Consider the following 26,751-nt stretch of genomic DNA (forward strand, 5'->3'; position numbering starts at 1 on the left):
TTTGTATTTGCTTTAAGGCTAATTTCGGTCACATGTGCCAAAATTCGGGCCATTTGGGCTGATATTGGCCATTTGGTGGTCAATTAACCCGAAATCGGATGAAGATATATATGGGAGCTATATCCAAATCTGAACCGATTTCTATAAAATTTAAAACAGCTATTTCTGTGCTCCATTTAATACCTGGTACCAAATATCCCGGTTGTGGAGTGCATAGTAGGAATGTGAGGGACTTAAAGATCAAATCGGATGAAAGATATATATGGGAGCTATAGCTATATCTGAACCAAATTTGATATACTTGCTTCTAGGCCGAACTCGGTTGGGTGTGCCAAAATTCAGGTAATTTGGACTGATAGTGGACATTTGGTGCACATTTAACCCGAAATCGGATGAAGATATATATGGGAGCTATATCTAAATTTGATCCGATTCTCACCAATTTCAATAGGGTTCGTCCTTGGGCTAAAAAAATATTGTTTGGAAAATTTCATCTCAATCGGATAATAAATGCGACCTGCATTTTGTTCACAAAAATACATGGACAGACGGACGGACGGACAGACGGACTGACATGCATAAATCGACTCAGAAAGTGATTCTATGAAGGTTCTCAAAAGTAACTATGGGTCTATCTCGTTTCCTTCTCCATGTTACAAACAAATGCACAAAGACATAATACCCTAACCACTATGTGGTGTAGGGTATAATTATTTTAGTACCGAATTCCGTCGCCCATTCTGAATTTCATTTGAATCTGATATGCATGTCGTGTTTGGTGTACCAAATACATGAAATCGTCCGAAGATTTATATGGGAGCTATATCAAATTTAAACCGATTTTAATCTAATTTGGCAAATACATTTTTGTACCAAATTCCATTACACATTTCAAATTTAAAGGTTGTACCTAAATCGAAATAAAGTGGGCTGAAAGGAGATATTTACTGTACTATAAATGGGATGAAGTAATCAATCTCAATGTGTTTTAGTTCAATTAAACTGCGTAACATTCTTAAGTTTATGGCGTGCAAATAACTTCTATTGAGAACTTTTTGAAGGTCCCTCATAAAAAAATACAGTAAAAGTCAACCAGAAAAGTCAAAAGTCGGGAGAGGTCGTCTATATAATAGCCTACACCACTATGCATGTTTGTTAGAGCTCCCACCTATCACCCTTTGGCTTTAGATATTATATACATTTGGTTTCAGAGGGAACTAATATTTGGGAGGCTTATTCAATTCTGAATTGATTTTAACCTAATTTTACGGAGCCATTTTTATCTTTAATACTAAATAATATTGTTGTAGAGTGCATGATATCATTTCAAGAAAGATTATGTATATCGCAGTGGAATTTCGCCAAATGGAAACGTACGTCCGAAATTGACTCTATTTGGGCTAATATTAGCAATTATTTACAGAATAAACCTGTCATCGGTTGATATATACGTAGGAGCTATAGCTATACCTTAACCGATTTTCTTGAAATTTAAAATTCTTGCTTCTAGACTTATTTCTGTCGAATGTGCCAAAATTCTGGTCATTTGGACTAATATTGGCCATCTGGTGCACAATTGATCCGAAATCGGTTGAACATATATATGGGAACTATATCTAAATTTGAAAAATTTTAAAATTTTCATCTCAATCTGATAATAAATGCGACAAGCATTTTGTTCACAAAAATACATGGACAGACGACTGGCGGACTGACATGCATAAATCGTCTCGGAGAGTGATTCTATGAAGATCCTCAAATGTAACTATGGGTCTATCTCGCTTCCTTCTCCATGCAACAATCTAATACACAAAATAGTGGTATATCTCAAAAACCAAATTTGTTTTGACCTGTTCAAGAAACTTGCAGACAATAACTTGACAAAAATATATCTGCAGATTACCAATTCAAACCAGTAAAGAAAGTCTCAAAGTCGGGCGGGGCCGACTTTTTGATACCCTGCACCACTTTGCTAATTTAGTAGAGCTCCACATAACAATTAAAAGTTTTATGGGAGAATTCAATCATACCCGCTATGATTATAATTATAATTTAAAGTTCAAAAGACTAAATATGCCGAAGCATTTGTATCTTTTAAATTCGGACTTGTATTGTCCATTTGTTATATGGGAGCTATATCCAAATCTGAACCGATCTTGATAAAATTTGGCAAAGATATTTCTGAACTGTATTTCATATATTTCCCTGAATATCGTTGTTACGAAGTGCATATTATTGCTTTGGGTAACAAATATAACAAATCGGATGAACAATATATATGGGAGCTAGCTATAGCTATATCTGAACCGATCTTCACCAAATTTGTCATACTAGCTTCTAGACTCAATTCGGTCGTAAGTCCCAAATTTCATCCCATTTGGGAAAATATTAGACATTTGGTGCACAATAGAAGGTAAATCGGACGAAGTTTTATATGGGAGAAATATCCAAACCCGCACCGATCTCGATAAAATTTAGCAAAGGTATTTCTGAGCTGTATTTGATATATTTCCCCATATATTGTTGTTACAGAGTGCATATTACGGCTGCGTAGGACAAAAATAACAAATCGGATAAACAATATATATGGGAGCTATAGCTATATCTGAACCGATTTCGACCAAATGTGGCATACTAATTTCCAGGCCTAATTTGGTTGTATGTGCAAAATATGGGAGCTATATCAAAATTTTTACCGATTATCCCCAATTTCAATAGGGTTCGTCCTTGGGCCAAACAAATGATTTGTGCAAATTTGCGAACTGTACTTTGTTCACAAAAATACATGGACAGACGGAAGGACATGCATAAATCGACACAGAATGTGATTCTATGCAGATCATCAGAAGGAACTATGGGTCTATCTCGTTTCCTTTTGCTGTTACAAACAATAATAATAATACCCTGACCACCTTGTGGCGTAGGGTATAAAAAGAAATTTTAAAAATATTAAAAATAATTTAAAATAATTTAATATATTTAAAAATAGCTACTTCTCCATATATTTTGCACCATAATTCTCAAATAGTGTTATGTTATATAATGGGTCTATCATATTTGTATATCTGATTCATGATGTTCTGAGAAATTTTGAGCGTATTATTTGGAAGATGTCTTCTAAATGTAACTCGTTTGGACTCCCAATAGTTTACCAGCAACTAACCAAAATTCCAGAAATTATGTAAAATTTTGTCATATTTTATCGATTTTGATGCGCTAGATGCAGTTTTAACTTATGATTTCTTTGACACATAAAATCAACTACCTTAGAGCTACAATATTGCAAAAGTTCTCAAAGTAAAATAAAAATTTGTATAATGCGAGAACAACATTAATTCATTGAATTTGTATATAAAGATTTACGCTTATCTCTCTCATGACAAAAGATATTTTATGTAAGTGTATAGTAATTAAATTGTGTGACATTTCGAATTTAAAGCATTCTAAATTAAATAATAGTAGCAACTACTAACCTATAATTTATACATCAATGACAAAAAAGACTATCATATGAATGACCAATTATAAATATTCATCTAAGAAGGTCATAGCAGGTACCCAAGAGCGACAAACTTGTCCTCCACACATCCCAGATGTGTCCGTCATTGGCACTTGCCATGCCTTGAAATTTGTTCTGGTCAATAATGATGGGTTTTGGAAGGAATAAATGGTGAATTCAAACTCGTGTATTTGCTTTGTTCTGTGCGGCATGGATGAAGGAGAGATCCTGCTAGTCCGCAGTTAACAACAGTGCTCGGGTGGTTTCGTTTATAATTTATTAATTAGAGACCGGCATTTGTTTGTTGTTGATTTTAATTGCCTTTCGGCATTTGTTATTATTAACCACATGGCAGCACGATCAGTCCCAGCATTTGTTGTTGTGGTTGGTATTTCTTGTCCGGAGCGTGTGAGTGTGTTGAAAACACAATCGAGTTGATTGGTAATTTGTAATAAGTAAGGAGTGGTGAGTGTGCATGGGTTTCCTGTTTTTCTCCCTCTCTCTCTATTTCGGGTCCCTTCAATATCCTCCTTTTTCCATGTAGGGATGGGATCTATCCCTTCAAATTAAACGATTTGATTATAACAAATTAGGAGTTGTTCTTGTTTTTTTTTTTTGCTGTGTCTTTCGTTGACTGCTGTGTGTCGCCTGTCGATATCCTTTACCATTCGTTAATTCTATTTTTATTAGTCGCCGTTAATTGCTTTCAAATTTATGGGCTGTTATCTGAACACCGACCTCAAACAAATGCTTTATTGGTCGATTCTTTAAATTGAAATTATCATCGCTTTGTCGATGTTGATTTTTGACTACCCTTTTGAGTCGTTGGATGAGTTTGTTTTAGAACTTGATGTCCATTAGGGCAATAAAAAGCTAATTTGTCCACTGGCCTTAACTGAAGTTGAGATTTCTAAAAATTGGTAAATGAATTTTAAGTTTGTTGTTAGCGATTAACCAACCGTTGTATGCATCATATCGTCTTCAAGAAGGCCAACAAAAAGTGGGTTGGGCTCAATCAAAAAACTGTGGCAATTTGTCTTCGTTAACAATGGCTTCCGGTGCAAATTGATGAAGAACAGAAAGAGACTCATATATTTTTTTGTGTTTTTTTTATAGATAGTTTAGTCGGGATACCAAACCGCTTTGGGCGATTTAGAATGTGTTTATTTATTTACGTATGTAATGTACTAAAACAAGTAAAAAAGTATCGGTCGGTTTTGCCGACAGATGTATACCCTCAGCCAATGTTCGATTATTTAAAAATATTTTGACTTCTGTTATGATTATTCAAATGTTTAACCCCTTATGCAGTTGGTCAATATTGGCCATTTCGTATCGGACTTAATATATATTTTTTGAATATAAAAATTGCGAGGTGCTATGTTTAGACTGTGTTATGTGAATGGAAATTTTGGGATGTACCAAATCTTAAATAGAATCGGATGTCAATTTCGCTTTTTATGAGCGTCATGGATAGTCAAAATTTTGAGCCTTTGTGGGGGAGTTACCAGAAGGAATGGACCGATGTATCCCATCTTCACAACGGATCTTTTGTTAGTGGGAATAATGGAATTTGTGAAATATAAAGAGAACCTGATGCTTATTTCCGATTTTATAAACGTTTTGGTTATTCAAAATTTTGATCCTTTGTGGATCCTATGTTGTAAGAAATATTCAGATGTGTCGAGTCTAAATGGAATCCGAAGTTAATTTCGCGTTTTATGAGCTTAATGGATATTCAAAATTTCGGCCTTTTGTGGGGGAGGTACCAGAAGGAGTGGACCGATAAATTCCATCTTACCACCAGATCTTGGGTTTATGAGAATATTTGGATGTGTGAAATTTTAAGACAATCGGATTCTTACATCACATTTTATAAGACTTGAAATTATTCAAAAATTTTACCCTTCGTGGGGGAGGTACTTTATAGAGTGGACCGATATTATTTTTTTTTGCACCTGACATAGAAGTGACGCAAATATTAGGATTTGCAAAGTTGGAGCAAACCCGGATTATTGTTTCTCTTTCTGTGCAGAAAAAAAATATTTTTTTTTGAAAATTTCGACCTTGTGTGGGGGAGGTACCAGAAGGAGTGGACCGATATTGTCTATTTTCGCACCTTACCCAGCACTGACGTAAATATTAGGGCTTGCAAAATTGGAGCAAAATCGGACAATCCTTTCGCTTTCTGTGCAAAAAATATATCTTTTGAAAATTTCGACCTTTTGTGGGGGAGGTACCAGAAGGAGTGGACCGATATATTCCATCTTAACACCAGACATTGGGTTAATATAAGCATTGGGATGTGTGTAATTTGAAGACAATTGGACTCTTACATCACATTTTATGAGAGCCGTTATCGTGCGCACCAGCCAGCCAGACAGACGGAGGGACGGACGGACATCGCTAGATCGACTCCAAATGTTCTGAAACGGATTTGGTCCAAAGAGACCTAGGGTCGACTAGGCTTGTTTGTGTTAGCACAGTTATATATATAGCATTGTCAAATCCTCAGTCATTTCACAATTTGGCAGAACAAGATTTGACACCCTAGTTCCCTTTTACTCTCAATGTAGAAATTTTGGGGTTTCGTTGATAAATGTATCTAGATCCTTTAAAAATCCCGTTATTCGGTCCCTATCATTGTATGGAGCCCACATTGAGCAATTTATGTGAGGACATATGACAACAATTGACGTAGAAATACCGAAGATAAAGAAGTATCCATGGATGTGCATACAATAAAGATAAACCATTAAAGAAAGTTTTAAAGTCGGGAGGGGCCGACTTTATGACACCCTACACCACTTTGCTAATTTAGTAAAGCTCCACATAACAATTAAAAGTTTTTATGGAAGAATTCAATCATACACGCTATGATTATAATTATAATTTAAAGTTGAAAAGACTAAATATGCCGAAGCATTTTTATCTTTTAAATTCGGACTTGTATTGTCCATTTGATATATATGATTCGACAAAGATATTTCTGAGCTGTATTTGATATATTTCCCTGAATATCGTTGTTACGGAGTGTATATTACTGTGGCTGTGGGTAACAAATATAGATATATCCAAATCTGAACCGATCTCGATAAAATTTAGCAATGGTATTTCTGAGCTGTATATGATATATTTCCCAAAATATTGTTGTTACAGAGTGCATATTGCGGCTGCGGAGGACTAAAATAACAAATCGGATGAACAATATATATTGGAGCTATAGCATATCTGAACCGATTTCGATCAAATTTGGCATACTTATCTCCAATTCAAAGGTTATCTCTAATTTCAATAGGGTTCGTCCTTGGGCCAAACAAATGATTTGTGCAAAATTTCATCTGGATCGGGTAACAAATGCGAACTGTACTTTATTCACAAAAATACATGGACAGACGGACGGTATGCATAGATCGACTCAGAATGTGATTTTATGCAGATCATCAAAAGGAACTATGGGTCTATCTCGTTTCCTTTTGCCTGTTACAAACAAATGCACAAGGACATTATACCCTGACCACCATGTTGTGTATGGTATAAAAATTCAGGACCCATATACAATTTTTTTTTTTTAATTTTTTTCTTTTTGCGAAACGCGAACCTATAAAATTCCAACTATTGTGCCAAATTTCAGAGCTATACAAAAAATGTGGGATTTCAAGCGGACTTAGAATTGTATGGTAATCAAGAAAATATGTAATTCGTACTACCTCATGCCGAAGTATTCTCAACATAATGGCAAGTAGCTGAGAAAAGTTTTTTAGAAACTAATTAGCTGACGTAGACAATTTTAAGCCTAATTTTTACACCAGTCAAAATTGGAGTAACCTTTGGAGTAAATACAAGATTTAGAAGGAAGTTAACTCAGATCCTATAAATAAGACATTCGGTACGTTTACTGAATAAAGGAGTCTAAATACGTGCGCAAAATTGACACCAAACTTTCCAATTTAAAAACAAAACCGGAGAATCGTTGCATGGCGGTTATAAGTATAGAAGTAGTGAGGGTCAAAATAGACAAAGTAAATTTGTCGTTAAGCTGGACCGGGCCGACTTCAGCCTTCATGGCATTTGAAATAACAGTACAGAAATTCCCGAATACTGTATTTCGAGTTCCATTTAAATCTGAAAACGTGTGTGAAATTGTAGGAAACTATGGTTACATCCCTATCGAGCCTAAACGTTGTACAACGTTAGGAAAGAAGTCTCCTTTTTAGAATGCAGAATATCGATGAATATTTTTATACCCTCCACCATACATAGTATGGGCTATATCGGTCCACGATATCGTATAGCTCCCATATAACGGTAACATCCACCCCCCCCCCCATATTCAGTATTTTGATGATTTTAGACACATATTTCAATAGAATTGTCTGAAATTCTACACAAGGAGTTCTTTGTGAGTAATTTAGCCCTTAAAAGAGAATTGTTTAAATAGGTCCACGATATCGTATAGCCCCCTTATATCGGTACCCCCCCCCCGATATTCTTTATTTTGATGATTTTCGATACAATTTTCAATAGAATTGTCTGAAATTCTACACAAGGAGTTCTTTGTGAGTACTATACCGCCTGGAAGAGAATTATATATATATAGGTCCTCGGTATCGTATAGACCCCATATAACAGTACCCCCAGATATTCGGTATTTTGAAGATTTTAACAGAATTTTAAATGGATTTTATTTGTTTGTAAATTTCCTAATTCGTTCTAAAGGGCGAACTTATTGCTTTTTTACTTGTTAATCGTTCTTATAACAACGCCGAAAATTTGGTCACCAATTAGTGATTTTTTTGCAAGGATCTTGCGTTTCTACCATGAATTCTGGCTAAAACCATAAAAATAGCTTATATAAACCTTTACGATTGGATCTATCCTTCCCTCAGAAGACCAAAAATGTCAATTAATTTAAATACAAAGAAGTTGGAAAGTTTCAGTAGGTTTTTCAACAGAGAGACATAACATAAATATGGGACCGGCTACATTTTGTTGTTTGTTGTTGTTTACCTTTTACACCTAAAATTTTCGAAATCTTTCATTTTGAAGTTTATCGAGGAGAATATTAGTAAAATCATTGCACAATTTTTCTGTCCAAAAGTTTTTCAAAGTCGACATTTTTAAACTCTAGCCAATATAAAATTATATAGTACACATATCCAAAACCAGCTACTTCTCTCAACCACAAGCACCAATAGTTACATCTATATCAAATTTCAGCATTTAATCTCCATCCTTTACCCAATACCAAATGTAGTACCATTTACTAAATTTTGGTAAAAAATAGCACGCGTTTCCAAACCACCGCCAAATCTCAAACACTGATATCAGCAGTAACCTAAATATCAAATTTCCGAATGTTATCTTTATCACTTCACCCAATACCAAATATAGCACCCTTCAGTACTTTTTGTACATAATATTACACATTTCTGAAACAATCTTCATATGTCCAGGTTTCACATGAACAGCGACCCAAATACCAAATTTCAGTTTTTAATCACTATCTATTCATCCAATAACAAATTGTACCAAATATTGTACTCCTTAGTACTTTTCGTGCATTTTTAGTAGACATTTCATAAACTACCTCTTTATCACAAACTCACCACCAACAGGGACCCAATACAAAGTTTAAAAATTCCACCTTCATTCGTACGCATTTTCAAAACCACCTTCATATATAAACCCTATTTTCCAACAGTGATTCCCATACCGAATTTCACATAATACCAAATGGTACCATTTTACAAGCTTAGTACTATTTTAGAACTTTAAGAAGGGTCCAAGCAGTTTTTTTTTGATCAGGCACAGTTTAGCCGAATCAAATGATATAAATACTCTGTAGCCGTAAGACTACAGGATAAATGTTAAAAAACCACATGATATGCCAAATTGGATGATATTTAAAAACGTGTACCACCAGAGGTAATATTTGGACTTGGCCTGTCTTTAGACAAAAGGTTCGTATGTTTAGTCTTGTATCCTAAGACGCTAAAAAGGCTGCACAATTAAATCGTCTTAGAATTGATTGCTCATAAATCATGAATATATTTGGTTGATTTGACAAAATGATTTTTTCTAGAAGTTATAAAAGGAATGACAATATTACTCTTGTGACGGGACATTTTTCCACTTTTAAAATATTTCCCCGCCCCCTCATATGTTTCTTGCAGCATTCCATACGTTATGACGGCATTTCTATTTCCAAAGAAAACAAAGACAGTAGCTGATTTTTGTACAATTTTCACAACATTAGGACTTGACTAGCCCAAACATAAAGCGGTGTAATGTTGCCACTTAACTGTGTATTAAATTTACATTCATTACTCGGTAATTTGTCTTTGCCTCCTCAGAATGGACAACAGTTCCTCCCATGAGTATCGTTATCCAAACTGTCTGCCGGATGCAAAGTTACATTCTGCCGCTGAGAGACAGCGAGTGGCAAGTGTATTGTGGCTGCTGGTTGCTGGTTAATGTCTATAGACCACCTACCACACACTCCCAGAGAGTTACGACTGACAACAGACGATCTCTTGACGAATGGGAAAATGTTTTTGCAATTTGCTGCTTACTGGCAGTTTATTTTCGTTTCTTTCTTTTACTAATTACAAACTATAATTAATTTTGTGCTCTTCAGGTCTTTGGGTTTTCCGCTTCTGCCTGGGACTTGGTTGTGGCCGAGGATGGAAATGAAACTTTTGAGAAATACAGAAGCTAATTTGGCATTTATGACGACCATCACCCGAGCACAAATGATAAATGGCCATAACTATTATTGTTGGTGGGTTGGATGGTTGTTTGGTTGGTTAGTTGTTTGTTTAATTCGAATCTTAACGAACTTTGTATTTGGCCTAGGTGGGGGTATGTGGCCTTTGTTACCGAAACACATTTTCACAGTGTAAATTCGATTTTGTTTTGGGGGTCTTTAGTTTAGCTGTCGTTCATTAGTTGGCATCATTATTTGCATATTTGCCAAACGAACATTTTTGTTTGAGTCATACTCATACAAAGTATTTGATTAGCATTGCTAATGAGGCAATGAAGACGGGATTTTATTGTAGGCCAAAAAACGTCACAGTGACATTAATATTATTTTTCATTCTCCACTTCATCCCCACATTCTAATGTATTATATAAGTGTAGAAAAAAACGTTAAAAAAAAAACAATCTACTTAAAAATAGCCCTGAGTATAAACATTTTAATAAACCAATCTCCTATCTAATCTATTAATTACCATCCACATTTTAATTGTCAGGGTGTTAAATACTAATTCCCAGTGCTAAACTACATTTCAATAAATTCAATTTCGATTTCGATTTGGAGGCCAGAGTCAATAAAACATGTGCCATAATTTGTATTTTGAATATTGCCATAATTAACGTCAATTATTCACTCGTGTTGGTTTCGGCCAACCACGACCACACTCGGCTACCTCCTACAATTATTATTCAATGAAATTAGTATTTCTTTTCTCGCTCTCTCTCTCTCCTCATTCTTTGGGTGGAGTAGGTTGCTGGAGTTTTGTTGTTGTTTTATTATTTCATTGTGGTAATACCAAAAAGTTAAATAACAATAATAATGATGATGCGAGTCTCAATAACCCCAATCACTAATTACAGACATTAATAATCATTTATTCGGTCCGGCAATCAATCATCTGCAATCGTGCTTATTGCCTCAATTAAGATATGTTAAAATTCAGAAAAGTAAATTGAATAAGCGTGAAAACCAGCATAAAATTATTCAATACAAATTACGCATTTTATAACCACAGGTTATTTGGTTGTAGATACAAAATATGACATACAAATTTTTAATTGGGTACTGATTTCGGATGTGATTGCGATTGGGTGTAATTTCGGGGGTGGATTTATATACCCCAGCCAGTGTAGTCTTCTTCTATGTTCTAATTACTATATAATAATTTTTATGGATTAAGTATGGAGTTTTGAACCACATATAGTCAATAATACTAATGTCAAGTTCATACGGTATTAGATTCGCTCTCAATTCGCCGTTTGAACTTTAATTATGTCATAAGGAAATAAATGTCCATAGCAATTCCTAAGGTAACAAACATTCTTAAATCATTCGGAACTAAATAAAATAAATCTAGTCCGTTATAAAAATGGAAAGTTGTTTTAGTTACTACGCTTATAACTCAAGAACCGCTGGTCCGATTTTAACGACTTTGATAAATTCGGAATTATGTCTTGGCAGAAAAGCATAAAATCCAACAAAAAAAATTGCGTAAAAATGTTAAACTTGGAAATTTTCATTTTGACTTTTGAAATGTACAACAGTAATGTTTATATTGCATTATTTTTCCATTTTGATACACTGTTTTCAAATGTACATTTGTTTTTGAATTCTAATATGATATGTAGTCTTTCTGGGGAGTATAAAGCGACAACGGATTAAATTTTTCTTAGAGATTGTATGTATTTATTAGGTAAGTGGAACTATGCGAATAATACCTTTTCAAAGGATAAAAAGCTATGAACAAAAAATCGGTATTTTACCATGTACGAACTATTTTTTCTTCAATTTTATTAACTTTTTTTAAATTTTAAACTGGGATTCATTCAGTCGGAAAATGTGGCAGAAACATGAAAAAATACGAATATTCGAAAGTAGCACGGGACCGAACATTTGTTTAATCGTCATTAAATTATGGTATGATGAACAAGTGAACAAGTTGTAAGTTCGGGCGGCCGAACTTTAAATACCCTCAACCATTTGAAGGAATTGGCAAATTAAAAAAAAAAAATAAAATCCGCTAAAAATTCTGTTAAAATCTTAAAAATCCGAATGTAGGCGTTATATTAGGGTCTTTACGACGACGTGGACCTGCATAGGCAATTTTCTGTCATAAGCCATTAAAATATTCAAATGCGAAACTTGAAAAAAATCGGTGAATAATATATATAGGAGGTAGCATATATACCAAAAAGAGGACCTCCACAGACACTTTTCTGTCATAGGCTTAAGTATCCACTACGAACTTCAAATACCAAATTTTAAACAATTCCGGTGCATAATGTCGCTAAAATCATCAAAATACCAATTATCGGGAGGTGCCGTTATATGGGAGCTATACGAAGGTGTAGACCTGCACGGATAATTTTCTGTCATTTTCAACTTCAAATACCAAATTTGAAACTTTCCGGAGTATAATGTCGCTTAAATCACCAAAATACCGAAAATAGGAAGGTACCATTATATGGCATTCCATACAAGCATTCTGAAATCATTCTGCCATCAATTGCGAGGTGGACAAAAATAAATATCACGAAGCACGGTATTCTAAACGTTGGAAATACAAATTCCCAATTACAGCTCATTTGAAAGGAAAATGTTGCTAATACCAAAAATTGAGCGGGGTTTTTATATGGGGCTATTATAGACATATATGTTTTTAAAACTCAAATTAAAGCTTATGTCTGAAAAATGAGATCAGATTATTCAAAATATCTAAAACCGACGGTAGATGAAGATCTATTATAATTTTTAGAAATTACTATGTAGTCATTAATTATAATAAAAATTGTGCCGGTTACATAAGTAAGATCTGTGCTTTAAAAAATATGCATTAAAGACTAAAAGTACGGGCCTGATACCAACAGAGGTCTCAAAAATTGTACGAAAAGTACTAAATAGTACGAAATTTAGTATTGTATGAATAAAAAGAGCTGAAATCCTGAAATTTGATGTAGATTTCTGGGATTGAGATTACCTCCATATCTCAATCCCAGAAATCTTTATTATAATTGTACGGAAAGTACTAAATAGTACTTAAGTCAGGCTTTGTTGAAGGGATAGAGATAAAACTCTGTTGGTATCCGAGGTTGAGATATGGAGAATGTTTGGCAAATGCGTATTTTAATTGTTCGAAAAGTACTAAATGCAGTGAAATGTTATATTGCGATAACTGTTGGTTTCTAAGATTGAGATATGGAACGCTTCTAAAAATGTGCACTTAATTAATGGGGAAAGTACCAAATTGTACTAAATTGGATATTGAGTGAATGAACAGCGCTGGAATCCGAAAATTTGATATTGAGGTCTCTGTTGGCATCTGGGACTGAGATATGGAGGTGGTGCTATAATATGTCAAAAAGTATTAAATGGATGTGATTTTGGTTCACTGTTGGTGTCTAGGATGGAGATTATCTTGAATATGCATTCTAAATGTTACTAAATTTAGTATTGCGTGAATGGATAGGTCACTCTTGGTTTCGGGGGTTTGTACATGGAGACGTTGAAATAGTTTTAGACAGAAAATTGATATTGGAAAATGAAAGATTTTGAAGACAGTTTGGTGGAAAAGTAACATTTTCCTATTATTCTTTCCGAAAAAGGAAAAACTAAACCGACGACTATTCATCAGTTTCGAGTACCTACATATGGTAAATATCCCGAGTCCAAACATCCCACTCGAGATTACTGAAGACTACTATTTTTGTTTAGGAAAATACGCCATTAAAACAGCCATTTGCGTTAAGGTATTTTCTAAGGATTCAAATTCGAAAAAATCATCCCAGAATCTTTCGAACCATTTTTACGTAGCCTTATGATCCTACATCTATTGTCAACCCTAAAATGAATCCACAATTACTGCTAAAGTATCATAAATAATTAACCAAAGTGAGAACATAGTAGTGCAATGAGTCAGTCTAAAAACACACACACACATACATACACACAATACGACAATCGTTATGTTTAATTACCTAAATGATTTCATTTTCTAATTTGTCTCTTCTCTCTTTGTTTGTTTTCCAAAATGTATTCATATTTGTGTTTGTTCGTTTTGTTTACCGTTTGTTTTTCATTATCGGCAACAAGATCTCCCTACATTTATTACACCGAACCACAAACCAGTTAATAACGCGCATCCGCCAAATGTAATTTGATGTACAATGTCGAACGACGAATGTCGCTTGTCGTACAAAATATACATTTTGTCTACAAAGCTAAGCCGCTCACGCCCTTTAACACACACACAAACACGTGCACTCGCGCTCCATCCAAGGGAATAGAGGAAATCACCTGAAAATTGTCACACAATAAAAAGAAAATGGTCTCACATTACCAGGCATCCAGCCAATCGTAACGAGGTGTATGTGTGCGTGTTAAGTGTCACCCCTTAGGCGTACTCGAGAATCAACACAAATTGTGTATAAGTATGTACCTAAATTTTTTGAAAATAATTTGCATACCTAAATTATCCTGGGCAAGGGTCTTTGGGAAATTTAGAAGAATCAGTGGTTTTGGTCAACAAATGTATACCATCAACCTATGATGGATTATTTAAACATATTTTGATTTGTGCTCTGGATTTTTAAACTATTGACCCTTAATAAGAGAAATTCCGAAGGAGTGAGCCAATATTATCAAGTTCGTATCTGGCCTAAGAATGACATAAATATTATAACCTTTCAAGTTTGCACTATATCGGTTACTTCTTTCACTTTATATGAGATACATGATAATTTTAAAATATGCGTGAGGCACCGGATGCAGTGGAACGAAGTATTCCATTTCCACACTTTATCTAAAGCTGATAAAAATATTGGGATGTTCAAAATTTAAAGAAAATCTAACTTTTTTCCAATTTTGAGGAAATAATCCCATATTAACATTAGATCTATGATTGATTGAAACATCGAGTTACACGAAGTTAGGCGAAAATCGTTGACTTATAAGGGATATAATTTATAAAAATGTTGACTCCTTGTGGTGGCACCGATAAATTCCAAAGTCACATAGCATATCTGGTTGGGAGAGCTACAGAGCTACAGGGAGAGATACAAACAAGCTGCCACAAAGTCAAACGCCATAGTTTTTACATTTTTTTAATTTTATTGAATGAAAGCAAAAATTGTGGGAAATAGCATCAATTTTTAGAATAAGTTTAGATTTGTTCGAATTGGTCATCTTTGGCACGAATTATAATTATTAAACGACCAATTAAACCGTCACACGCTGCCCGAATTTTGCTCCGCGGTATTTTGGCATATTCCCGGCGAAGCGCTTTCTTGAGGTAATCGACACTTTTTTTAGTGCCAACCTTGCTTTCCAAAATACTCCAGACACAATAGTCCAAAGGATTGGTATCCAGAGATTTTGGTGGCCATTGTGCGCTGGATATGGAGCGAAGAACCTTATTTCGTAATCAGTCTGCGGCCAAAATGTTTGCGTCCCCAAGCTTTAATACACACCCCACAATATTTTCGCGATAATATTCGACATTTATACTGATACCACGGTCGATTAATACGAACGGAGAGCGACCATCGCCTGTTATAACGGCCCACACCATCACCATGGCTGGCGCTTGAGTTCTGGTGGCCAACCGAAGGTGTACATTTTCAGCTGACCTCTTTGGCAAGTAACCACGATCATCATTCATTTTGTTTCTTTTCAAACTGCTGTACAACGAAGGTTTTCTCATCAGAGAAATCAAAATTCACCACCTTCGGCCAAGCGAAGCAACTCTTTAGCTCTTTTGAGCCTATTTACTTTCTTTTGCGGAGTAAGTTCTTGCACTTTTTTGAATTTCAATGGCTTTATTGCGATATTTTAAGCTCACGGGCCATTTTTCGCTCACTGCGACGCGGATTTCGATCAAGTCGCTACTTTACTTTTCGAACCATTTCTACTAATGTTGCTGTTTTCTTCCGTCCACTTACTTGACGTCGGGCTACGCTACCAGTATCAGATCAGATCACAATTAAATGCTGGAGTGATCTAATGATAGCCACTTGTTCCAGCCAAATATAAAGAAATCACACTATCACGCTTGAATTCAATCACGAATAACTTTTTTTCTGGAAAATTCTCTCCAAAATGCTTTTGTATGCTTGTAAACAATATAATGAGCTGTCACTGGAATAATTTTAACAGCTTTCGGATGAGTGGCTTAGAAATGACAGCAGTCTGAAGTTGGTTGTAGTTTTTTCATCTCACCATGTACAGGGTTGCCCATATTCGACGGACCCATCTGACAACGCCATAACTTTTGACAGAGATGTCAAATCGCTTAATTACATACCGCGTTTGAAGCGTCAGTCCAAGCAAATTTTTACCATGAACCAATACACGCCACGCAAGCGCTCTGAAATAGTTGAAATTCACAAGAAGTCAATTGTGAAAACTCAACGTGCTTTTAAAACATTAAAAAATGTGAGAAGTGCGCCTTCTAATCGATTATACGCCATTAAGCGTTTATACGAAAAATTTTCGACTGGTAAGGCTCTTTCTAATCCGAAGAGGCCATATAAAAGTCGACCAAGGCGATCGGCATCGAATATCGCTGCCGTACGAGCCAGTGTTGAGAGGTCCCCAAGAACATCCCAAAAACGCCGTTCTCAGCAGTTGGGCATGGCTCGGTCCACTTTACAACGGATTATTCGCATTGATTTGCATTTGTTCCCGTACAAAATTCAATTGACGCAAAGAATGTTGCCTGCGGACAAGCCTCGTCGATTGGAATGGGCCCAAAGGTCCGTCGAATATGGGTAACCCTATATGAAATTGCAAAGTTCGGAACAAAATTCGATGATTGGTTCTCTTTTTATGTAGTAAATTATTTTCTTTGGCAATTTTGACTATTTGTGTGTGGGAGGTACCTGAAGCAGTCGACAGATATTGCCCATTTTCGAACACGATCGAAGTTTAATAAAAACTTCAAGATGGAATTGGAACCTCATACACCTATTCCCGTATTAATATACAGTAAGGTTACAATTTGCAGCATCTTTCAAGAAGTACCGTCCAATGATGTCATCATCGCAACAAACTGTGACTTTTGCTGGATGCTTTGGTAGCTTTTGCAATGCTTCTGGCTGTTTTACGCATTGTGCCAAACACATTTTCATTCTTTTTTATACCCTCAGCCATATAGCTAGAGAGGCTAGAACGTGCCCCATCGAAATAACGGTTTTAGACCCTAGGTCTCTTTTTTTACCAAATACCTTTCAGAGCATTTGGAGTCGATCTAGCGATGTCCGTCCGTCCGTGTGTCTATCTGTCTGGTGCGCACTAGAACTCTCGAAGGTATTATCCGATTTGTTCTAAACTTGGTAAATCGTAATATTATTATCAAAATTAGATTACTTCTGGTACCTCTCAGACATAGGTTTCAAGATTTTGAAAAACAAACCACTCAAAGAAAGCGAAATATCCATCCAACTCTCTTCAAATTTCACACATACAAACATTTTTGCAAATACAGAATCTTATGTAAAGATGTAATATATCTGCGAACCCCTTCTGGTGCCTCACCCACAAAGGGTCATAGTTTTCAATATTTTTATCTGTTATAACTTGCGAGACAAGTCAGCAATTCTTTTCAACTTGCTGTGTCTAAGGATTTCTCTCGACCAGAATCCTGAGATGAATACGGAATTTATGATTTCGCATAAAATTGGATATAAATGTTCGATTTCTTGTAATTTGGCCCATACCAATACTTTGACTATATCTGGTACCTCATGCACATTTTAACATTTTCTAAAAACCAATATGGTCTAAGGCTGGAAATACATAAAGCGCATATTTGGCTGGCTTAAGTCATCGGCTGACTTCTTCGTAGATGAATAAAAGAGTTTTAGGTTGACCTAGTTCGATTTTGGCCCTAGGCTCCTTTGTTCATTTCCGAAGAAGCCAGCCGATGACTTAAGCCAGCCAGATAAGCGCTTTATGTATTCCCAGCTTAAGCCTGTCACGTCGCAATATTTATATCATACTTATTTAGGTCCAATACGAAATGGACAATTTTGGACCATTCATTCCTACTCCATAGAGGATAACAATTTGAATAATAATAAGAGAAGTCAAAATATATTTAAATAATCGAACATTGGCTGAGGGTATACATCTGTCGGCAAAACCGACTGGTACTTTGTATCTTGTTTTAACTTACCTAACAGAGCAAGCATTTTGATAAAAAAAAATGCAATGATTAACAAGCGTTGTTCGTTGTTAAAACGATTCGGGATTAAATTATAGACCAAACTGAAGATGTTTGACAGTGAAACAAAACACGAGCTGTTTAAGCCAGTATTATCCAAAATATAATAGCTAAAAAAGCTCAGGCTGTAAAATGGATTATATGAATTTCTAAATTTTAATTACGGACCTCTAAATTTCAGAAACAAATCAAATGATATTGCTGAATTTCAAATTAAATTTTGGATTTTGAATTAGTATTTTGGTAATTTCAAATGAAACTTTTGAATTTAATTTTTATTTTAGAATAACATGTGCAAGTGCTATAGTTAATGAGACAATTTCAATATTGCACAGGTTTACACAATATGACATTTATAAGGGCAGTGTTCATATATCTACGAAACAATGTCACACCCGGAACCACCTGTCCTCGTATATGTTACAAAATTTAAAACAGTCTATTAACAGTATTTCGTATAAAGCCTAATAAACTGTTACATACAAACACAGTGCTGTTTTAATTGTAATTCGTACATCAATTAAAATCATTAATATCAATTTCAGAATTTAGAAAATATATTTTCCCATGCAGACTGTGTGTGACATAAAGTAGAACAAATTACCGCAAGATTAATTTTTGTACCCTCAGATACGTACATAATTTGGTTGTTTGTATGTTTTGTGGTTATACCCTCAAATACGAACATAATTTGTTTATGGAGTTTATTTAATTTCGGCGGTAGTTCATGCAAATTACAGCACCCACATACACACACCCAACCAGCCAAGTACAGGGTACAATTGCGCAGGAAACAAATTGGTTGGTGGCAGCCCAAAAACAAACTACTCCTTATCTGTCGATTTTCATCGTAAATTTGTCAGTAACCTTAACTAATTGCAGGTAATTAAATATAATTTGGTATCACTTTCCTCGGCTTTGTTGTAACAATAGTCGGTAAATTTGGGAAAATTTTTTAGTTGACGATTGGTCCGATAAGAAAAGTCATGGAGTCGGTGTTTGGTTTTACTTATATACCAAAAAAAAGGTACATAAAATAACTTTTACATAAATAGTAAGACAACTGTACATACCAGCGTATGTAAATATGTGGGCATATACATACCTACATATGTACTTCGTTGAATGCCACAAAATCTTGATAAACACGACATAATTATGTTCATTGACTTCCATTAGTGGTGGTGTGGAAATATTCGCCTCGTTTGCGGCAACTTTGCTGGGTAATTATTTCGCATTTAATAGCCAGACATCGTTCAAATTCAATTTTGGCCATTTTCTTATTCGCTATTATGTCAAATTGTTTGACATTAAAATAATTCAAATTATAATATTCAATTTCGTGTCATTAGCATTTCCCCAAATTGTTTCGTTTCCACACCATTTCAGAAGTTGCGATATTGAGTGCGAAGCCATTGGATGTTTAGGCTAAAACGTGTCTTCATAAATGGCTGAGTTATCGATTTTAAACTAATGATAAAATGTTTTTTTCTATTATTAGAAAATTTCAATGGTCGCAAATTACTTTCAAACAGAGGACAAATTGAAATTAATAGAGCGACTCGATTCGATTTTGTTTTAATTTTTAAAATGAAATAAAGATCGACAAAGTCGAGTATAACACTATTTACACGAATATTTAATTAATACGACCCAACAGAGTTTCCATTGAATTATTAGAAATGGTCGTTTTGGTTTTTACACTTCCTAGGACATTCGATATCAAATGTGGGAAATGCCGGCAAACCGTTTTAAAATGCCATTTAACTAACCAATTTAAACTGCTTTGAATGGGGTTACCCGAAATGTACAATAATAAGTTAAAATGTATCAGTCGGTTTTTCCGACAAATGTATACCCTCAGCCAATGTTCGATTATTTAAATATATTTTGACTTCTGTTATGATTATTCAAATTGTTGACCCTCTATGGAGTAGATTCCGAAGTAATGGGCCAAAATTGTCCATTTCGTATCAGGCCTAAATAAATGTGATATAAATATTGCAACGTGCCAGGTTTGGACTATATTGGTAACTTCCTTCACTTAACACGAGATATGTGATAACTTTTAGAAAATGTTAAAATTCCATTTTCTTACTTCATCTAATACCATTAAAAATATTGGTATGGGAAAAATTACAAGAAACCCGAACATTTATATCCATAAATTCCATATTCATCTCAGGTTTCTGGTTGAGAGAAAAATAAAAAAATTGATAAAAAATTAATATAGAAAGTTGTAAAGAATCGCTGACTTGTTTCGCAAGTTATGACTGACAAAAGTATTGAAAAATGTAACACCTTGTGGGTAAAGTACCAGAGGGGTTCGCAGATATATATTATCTTAACAACATATCTTGTATTACCAAAAATGTTTGTATGTGTGAAGTTTAAAGAGAGAGTTGGATGGTTATTTCGCTTTCTTTGGGAGTTTTGTTTTTCAAATTCTTGAAGCCTATGTGGGAGAGGTACCAGAAGAAATGATCCGATCTCTATTATCTTTATAACAGATCTTGTGTTAATGGATATACTAAGATGTACCAAGTCTGCATGGAATCGAAAGTTAATTTCGCGTTTTATGAGCTTAATGGATATTCAAAATGTTGACCCTTGGGGGTGGGAGTTGCCAAAAGGAGTGGACCGCTATATCCAATCTTCACTGCAGATCTTGTGTTGATAGAAATATTGGTATGTGCCAAGCCTGAATGGAATCGGGTATTAATTTCCTGCTCATGAGCTTCATATGTATTCGAAATTTTGACCCTCTGTGGGATATGTACCAGAAGTAGTAGACCGATGTATTCCATCTTCTCACCATACCTTGGGTTGATAAAAGTATTGTGATGTGTGTAATTTGAAGACAATCGCATTCTGACATCACATTTTATAAGAGTTTTAATTATTCCATTTTTTTTACTCTTTGTGGGGGAGGCAATTGGTTGTACATTTGCACTCCTGGCCTAGTACTGTTGCATATATTTGGATTTGCTAAGATGCAGCAAAATCAGATTAACCTTTCTTTTTCTGTGCAGTAAATTATTTTTTTTTTTTTTGAAAATGTTGACATTTTCCAGATATTCTTAAACAGATTTGGTCCAAAGACCTAGGGTCTAAAACCATTTTTCCGATGAGGCACGTTTTGATATATATACTCTCTGTAGCCATATGGCTAAGGGTATAAAAAGGTCTGATTGATTATGTCAGACATATGTCCTACGAAATGGTCATTCGGACCGGAAGTGGCATCACACTTATATAAGGAACGATTATCAATTATAGGCCAAAAATTTGAATTTTCAGAACCCAGTCGATTGCTGGATTAAAGCTGATTGTCAGCTCGGACATCACCTCAGCAATTTTCCTCTGCAGAGACGGTAGAGTGTGGACTCCAACTGTCTGTGGTTGTAATAGTTCGACTGGAATCGAAGCTTCGTTCCAGATGTAATAAAATCAAATCTTTACGGAAATGTCTTATTGGATGATGTGCCGTGATGGCTTTGAAGGCCTATCACTGATACTAGACATAAAACTTTCTTTGACAGAATTGGGGACGTAACTGTATACAGATCGAAGATGTGCTGTAATGGAACAAGTGTGCTTAGGAAATTGCCGCTCATTGTGCGATACTGGGGGAGGATATTGACTTAGAACTTTGATGCATCTGTTACTGTTTATGCCTTTGGAGATCGCCTGTGATGCATTATTTCCATATCATTCGCTATCGACGATCTGTTGACGATGCAACGACATCATAGGTGCCTTTACAAGAACATCTAATGGCAATCTGTGACTGTGTGATGACTGGGACGATACGGCAGATAACTCACCTGACCTTTGCAAATTTGTTCCCTCAGTGTCGGTCAGGAATAAATTCCAGACCAGAGCAACACATTTACAAACAGAACGACTAATGGTCTTGTATATGTCTACAATTGTTCCCTCAGTGTCGGTCAGGAATAAATTCCAGACCAGAGCAACACATTTACAAACAGAACGACTAATGGTCTTGTGTCAGAAAGTGTTTTGATCACTTTATTCCCGGATTTCACTTTCTGGATTATATAGTTTTTGTGAAAGGAGGCATGAAGAAGATTGTCGAAGACTACCCCCTTTATTTTTGGATTAAGTAATTTTATACCCTCCACCATACACAGCATGGAGGGTATATTAAGTTCGTCATTCCGTTTGTAACTAATAGAAATAATAATTTTGATCAGCGTAAAATTCTAAGACGATTCAGCCCTGTCCGTCTGTTAAAATCACGCTACAGTCAAAACGAATTAAATAGGAAGCTACAACTTTGCACAGATTTGTCTTTTGCCTGCTATATCGGTCCACGATATCGTATAGCCCCCCTAAAAAGGCACCTTCCGATATTCGGTCTTTTTATGATTTTAGCCACATTTTCCAATGGAATTGACTGAAAATCCACACAAGATGTTCCTTCTGAGTTCTTTATCCCCTGGAAGAGCATTTTTTGTATAGGTCCACGATATCTTATAGCCATTATATAACGGTACCTCCGATATTAGGCATTTTGATGATATAAGACACAATTTTCAATGGAATTGTCTGAAATTCCACACAAGGAGTTCCTTGTGAGTACTTTATCCCCTGGAAGAGAATTATCTTTATAGGTCAACGATATCGTATACCCCCCATTAAACAAGGAAGCGAAATAGACCATAGTTACTTTTGAGGATCTCCATAGAATCATTGGAAATTGGAGATAATCGGTAAAAATTTAGATATAGCTCCCATATATAACTTCGTCCGATTTGCCTTTAATTGTGCACCAAACGTGTAATATCAGCCCGAATAGTATGGAATTTTGCACATACAACTAAATTAGGCCTGAAAATAGGTATGCCAAATTTGATCAAATCGGTTCAGATATAGCTATAGCTCCCATATATATTGTTTATCAGATTTGTTATTTTTGTCCCCCGCAGCCGTAATATGCACTCTGTAAGAACAATATTTGGGGAAATATCTGGAATACATCTCAGAAATATCTTGGAAAAATTTTATCGAGATCGGTTCGGATTTGGGTATAGCTCCCATATATATCTTTATCTAATTTCAAATTAATTGTGCACCAAATGGGCAATACAAGTCCGAATTTAAAAGATACAAATGCTTCGGCATTATAAATTATAATTATAATCATAGCGTATATGATCGAATTCTCCCATAAAAACTTTTAATTGTTATGTGGAGCTCTACTAAATTAGCAAAGTGGCGTAGGGTATCATAAAGTCGGCCCCGCCCGACGTTAACTTGTTGGATATTTATATATATAGATTTAATAAAATGAGTGAATTAATTCCACTTTGAGACACTCCAAATATAATCTGACGGCTTTCTGACTTTTAAAATTCGACTAAAACAGGTAGTAGTTTATAAACCAACGCATGACATCATATGGAAGCGAGAAGTTCATGATGTCGGAAATCAGCGTATAATGATAGCCCGTAGCGAACTGCTTGTGTCATATTCTATTGCCACTACAGTACTTAACTCACCATTCTTTATCTACAATCATACAATAATAATTTTAGACAGTAAAAGTACACATATTCTTGATCAGCGTAAAATTCTAAGACGATTTAGCCCTGTCCGCCCATCCGTCTGTTGTAATCACGCTAGATTCAAAACGAATAAAGATAGGAATCTAAAATTTTGCACAGATCAGACTTTTGTCTGTAAGCAGGTCAAGTTCGAAGTATAGCCCCCATATAACGGTACCCCCCATATTCGGTATTTTAATGATTTTAGCCATATTTTTCAATGAAATTGTCTAAAAACCCACAAAATGAGTTCCTTCTGAGTACTTTACCCCCTGGAAGAGTATTGTCTATATAGGTCCACGATATCGTAAAGCCCACATACATCGTTACCCCCGATGTTCGATATGTTAATGATTCACCGGAGTTGTTACAAATTTCATATTTAGAGTTCGAATGGGAACTACAGTCTATGTCAGAAAATAATCTATGCAGGTCCAGGTCTTCGTATAGGCCCTATATATCAGTATCTCCCTATATTCGGAATTTTGACGATTTTAGGTACAATATCACCTAAATTGTTTGAAATTTCGTATTTGAATAGGTACTAGAGCCTGTGACAGAAAATTTTCTCTGCAAGCTCAGGTCTTCGTATATGATTATGACAAAAGTTGCCTATGGAGGTCCACGTCTTCGTATAGATAATGGGGTCTATGGCTATATTCGGTAATTTTAATTTCATTTTTTTTTTTTTTTTGAAAATTTCCAAATTCATTCCAAATGGTGGAGGACATTCAAAGGTCGACCAAGCCGAACTTGCTGCTTTTTTACTTGTTTTTGTTTAAAGAGTTAATTCCTAAGGAGATCTCAATTAGAAAAGTTGTATAAATGTTTTTTGTTAAATATTAAGTCCTTCGCCTATGTAAGTAATTTGTAAAACATTAAACATAAATCATGGACTGAAGAAGACTGCCACAATGGTCTTGCTGAATTAGGTCATTCACAATCTTAGTAGTTATATCCGCAAAACTGTTGTCGTAACATGTGCTTCCCTGAATGGGAATAACTCAGGAAAAATTTAATAACTGATAATTCCAAGATTCTGGTCAGTTAACCCGAGTCTATTGCACCCAGCTTGGGTCAATGGCTTTGTATTATTTTGATTAGAAGAAAACTGTCTCCTTATACACGTGGCCGTAATAACTAAACAAAACATTCTCTTACTTTGCTTAGGTCAATCGATGTTTATCCTGGAGACATTACTCACCATAATCACTCTCAATTTTTGAACATTGAAAATGTATTAGAATTAGAAGAAATTATGCGTTCACTAGTCGGTTACAATTGAAAGTGAAATTACTAAGACATCTGACACTACCTCAAATGACAACACTGTGGTACGAGATATTAGATTTTTAAACATTTATACGTAACATTTAGAGTCAGAGAAGATGGGCTCATAGTTTTTTATTGACATCTAGTCGGTAGAACATGTTGTCCGTCTCTCTTCGTCCATGTTTTTTTTTTATAAACAAAGCACAGCCATTTCTGGTGTGTTGAGATAATTTTTTTTTTTTCAAAATTCAAGATTACTGTGCACCATATGTGTTATATTTTCTTGAACAAGATGGATTTTAGCAGGCAAGGTTCAAATTATGCTATAATATATTTTTGTACAATTTGGTGAACATTGATTCAGATATAGCCATAACTACCACGTACATGAATCATCTGATATGAAATTTTTATATTCCCGTAATATTCACTATAAAACATTAATGTTCTATTCATTATATCTCATTCACTCCAAAAATACCTCTGGCAAATTTTGTGAAAACCTCTATTCAAATTCAGTTCTCATTAAAAGCATACAGTAGGCTAACATTTCTAAAAAATTTCACCAATGCGAGACTTTTTGTTGAAGCCGATGCTGTGAGATTAATTTTCTACGCTACGCTTCTTATGAAATTAACTTGATTCATTATGATTGAGGTTGATTAATTTGAAGCGACTCCTCCAAGCAATCACATTTTCTATTCTCTACGCCGGGTTTCGTTTGAATAGAAAATGTAAATTTCCGTCGACATCAAGCATATTTATGTAAATATGTGTTGTTGCGTTTTGAAAATCAAACTTTAAACAAGCTACAAAGATTCGAGAAGCCCAAAAACAACACCGAAGCGAAGCGAAAGAAAAAAATTAATAAAATTTATTAACTTAATTATGGTTAATTAACTTAAAGCCGTTTTTTATTGCCACAAAGGCAAATTGAAATTGGATTTGGTTGTACATCAATCGACAAATGTAGAAAACGCTTCTGCCTGTGCGTAACGCCACATTCCTTTGTTATGGCGGCTTTTAACGTTCCTAATGAGCCATTAAGCCTAATAAGGGAATTGTATTTTAAACATTGTTAAGAGTCTGTGATTCGATTCGGCGTGGATAATGATAAATAATTATATTACAAATTAATAAGATTGTCTGCTTGAATAATTGGTAAATACTACTGGATAATCAAAGCTTAATAGAAATAAATATTTAAAATATAAAATAATATTTGGCTGTGCTGATTTTTTTGTAAGCAGTCCAATACAAGTTTGGTTCAGGTAAAAACATGTGTAGTTGCCTATATGGGGAAGCAACAACATATACAGGGTGACAGGAAAAAACTGCAACCAACTTCAGACTGCTGTCATTTTTAAGTCACTCGTCCGATAGCTGTTAAAATTATTCCAGTGACAGCACATTATATTGTTTACAAGCA

This window comes from Musca domestica, unplaced genomic scaffold (assembly GCF_030504385.1).
Source record: "Musca domestica strain aabys unplaced genomic scaffold, Musca_domestica.polishedcontigs.V.1.1 11, whole genome shotgun sequence".
Taxonomy (NCBI): domain Eukaryota; kingdom Metazoa; phylum Arthropoda; class Insecta; order Diptera; family Muscidae; genus Musca; species Musca domestica.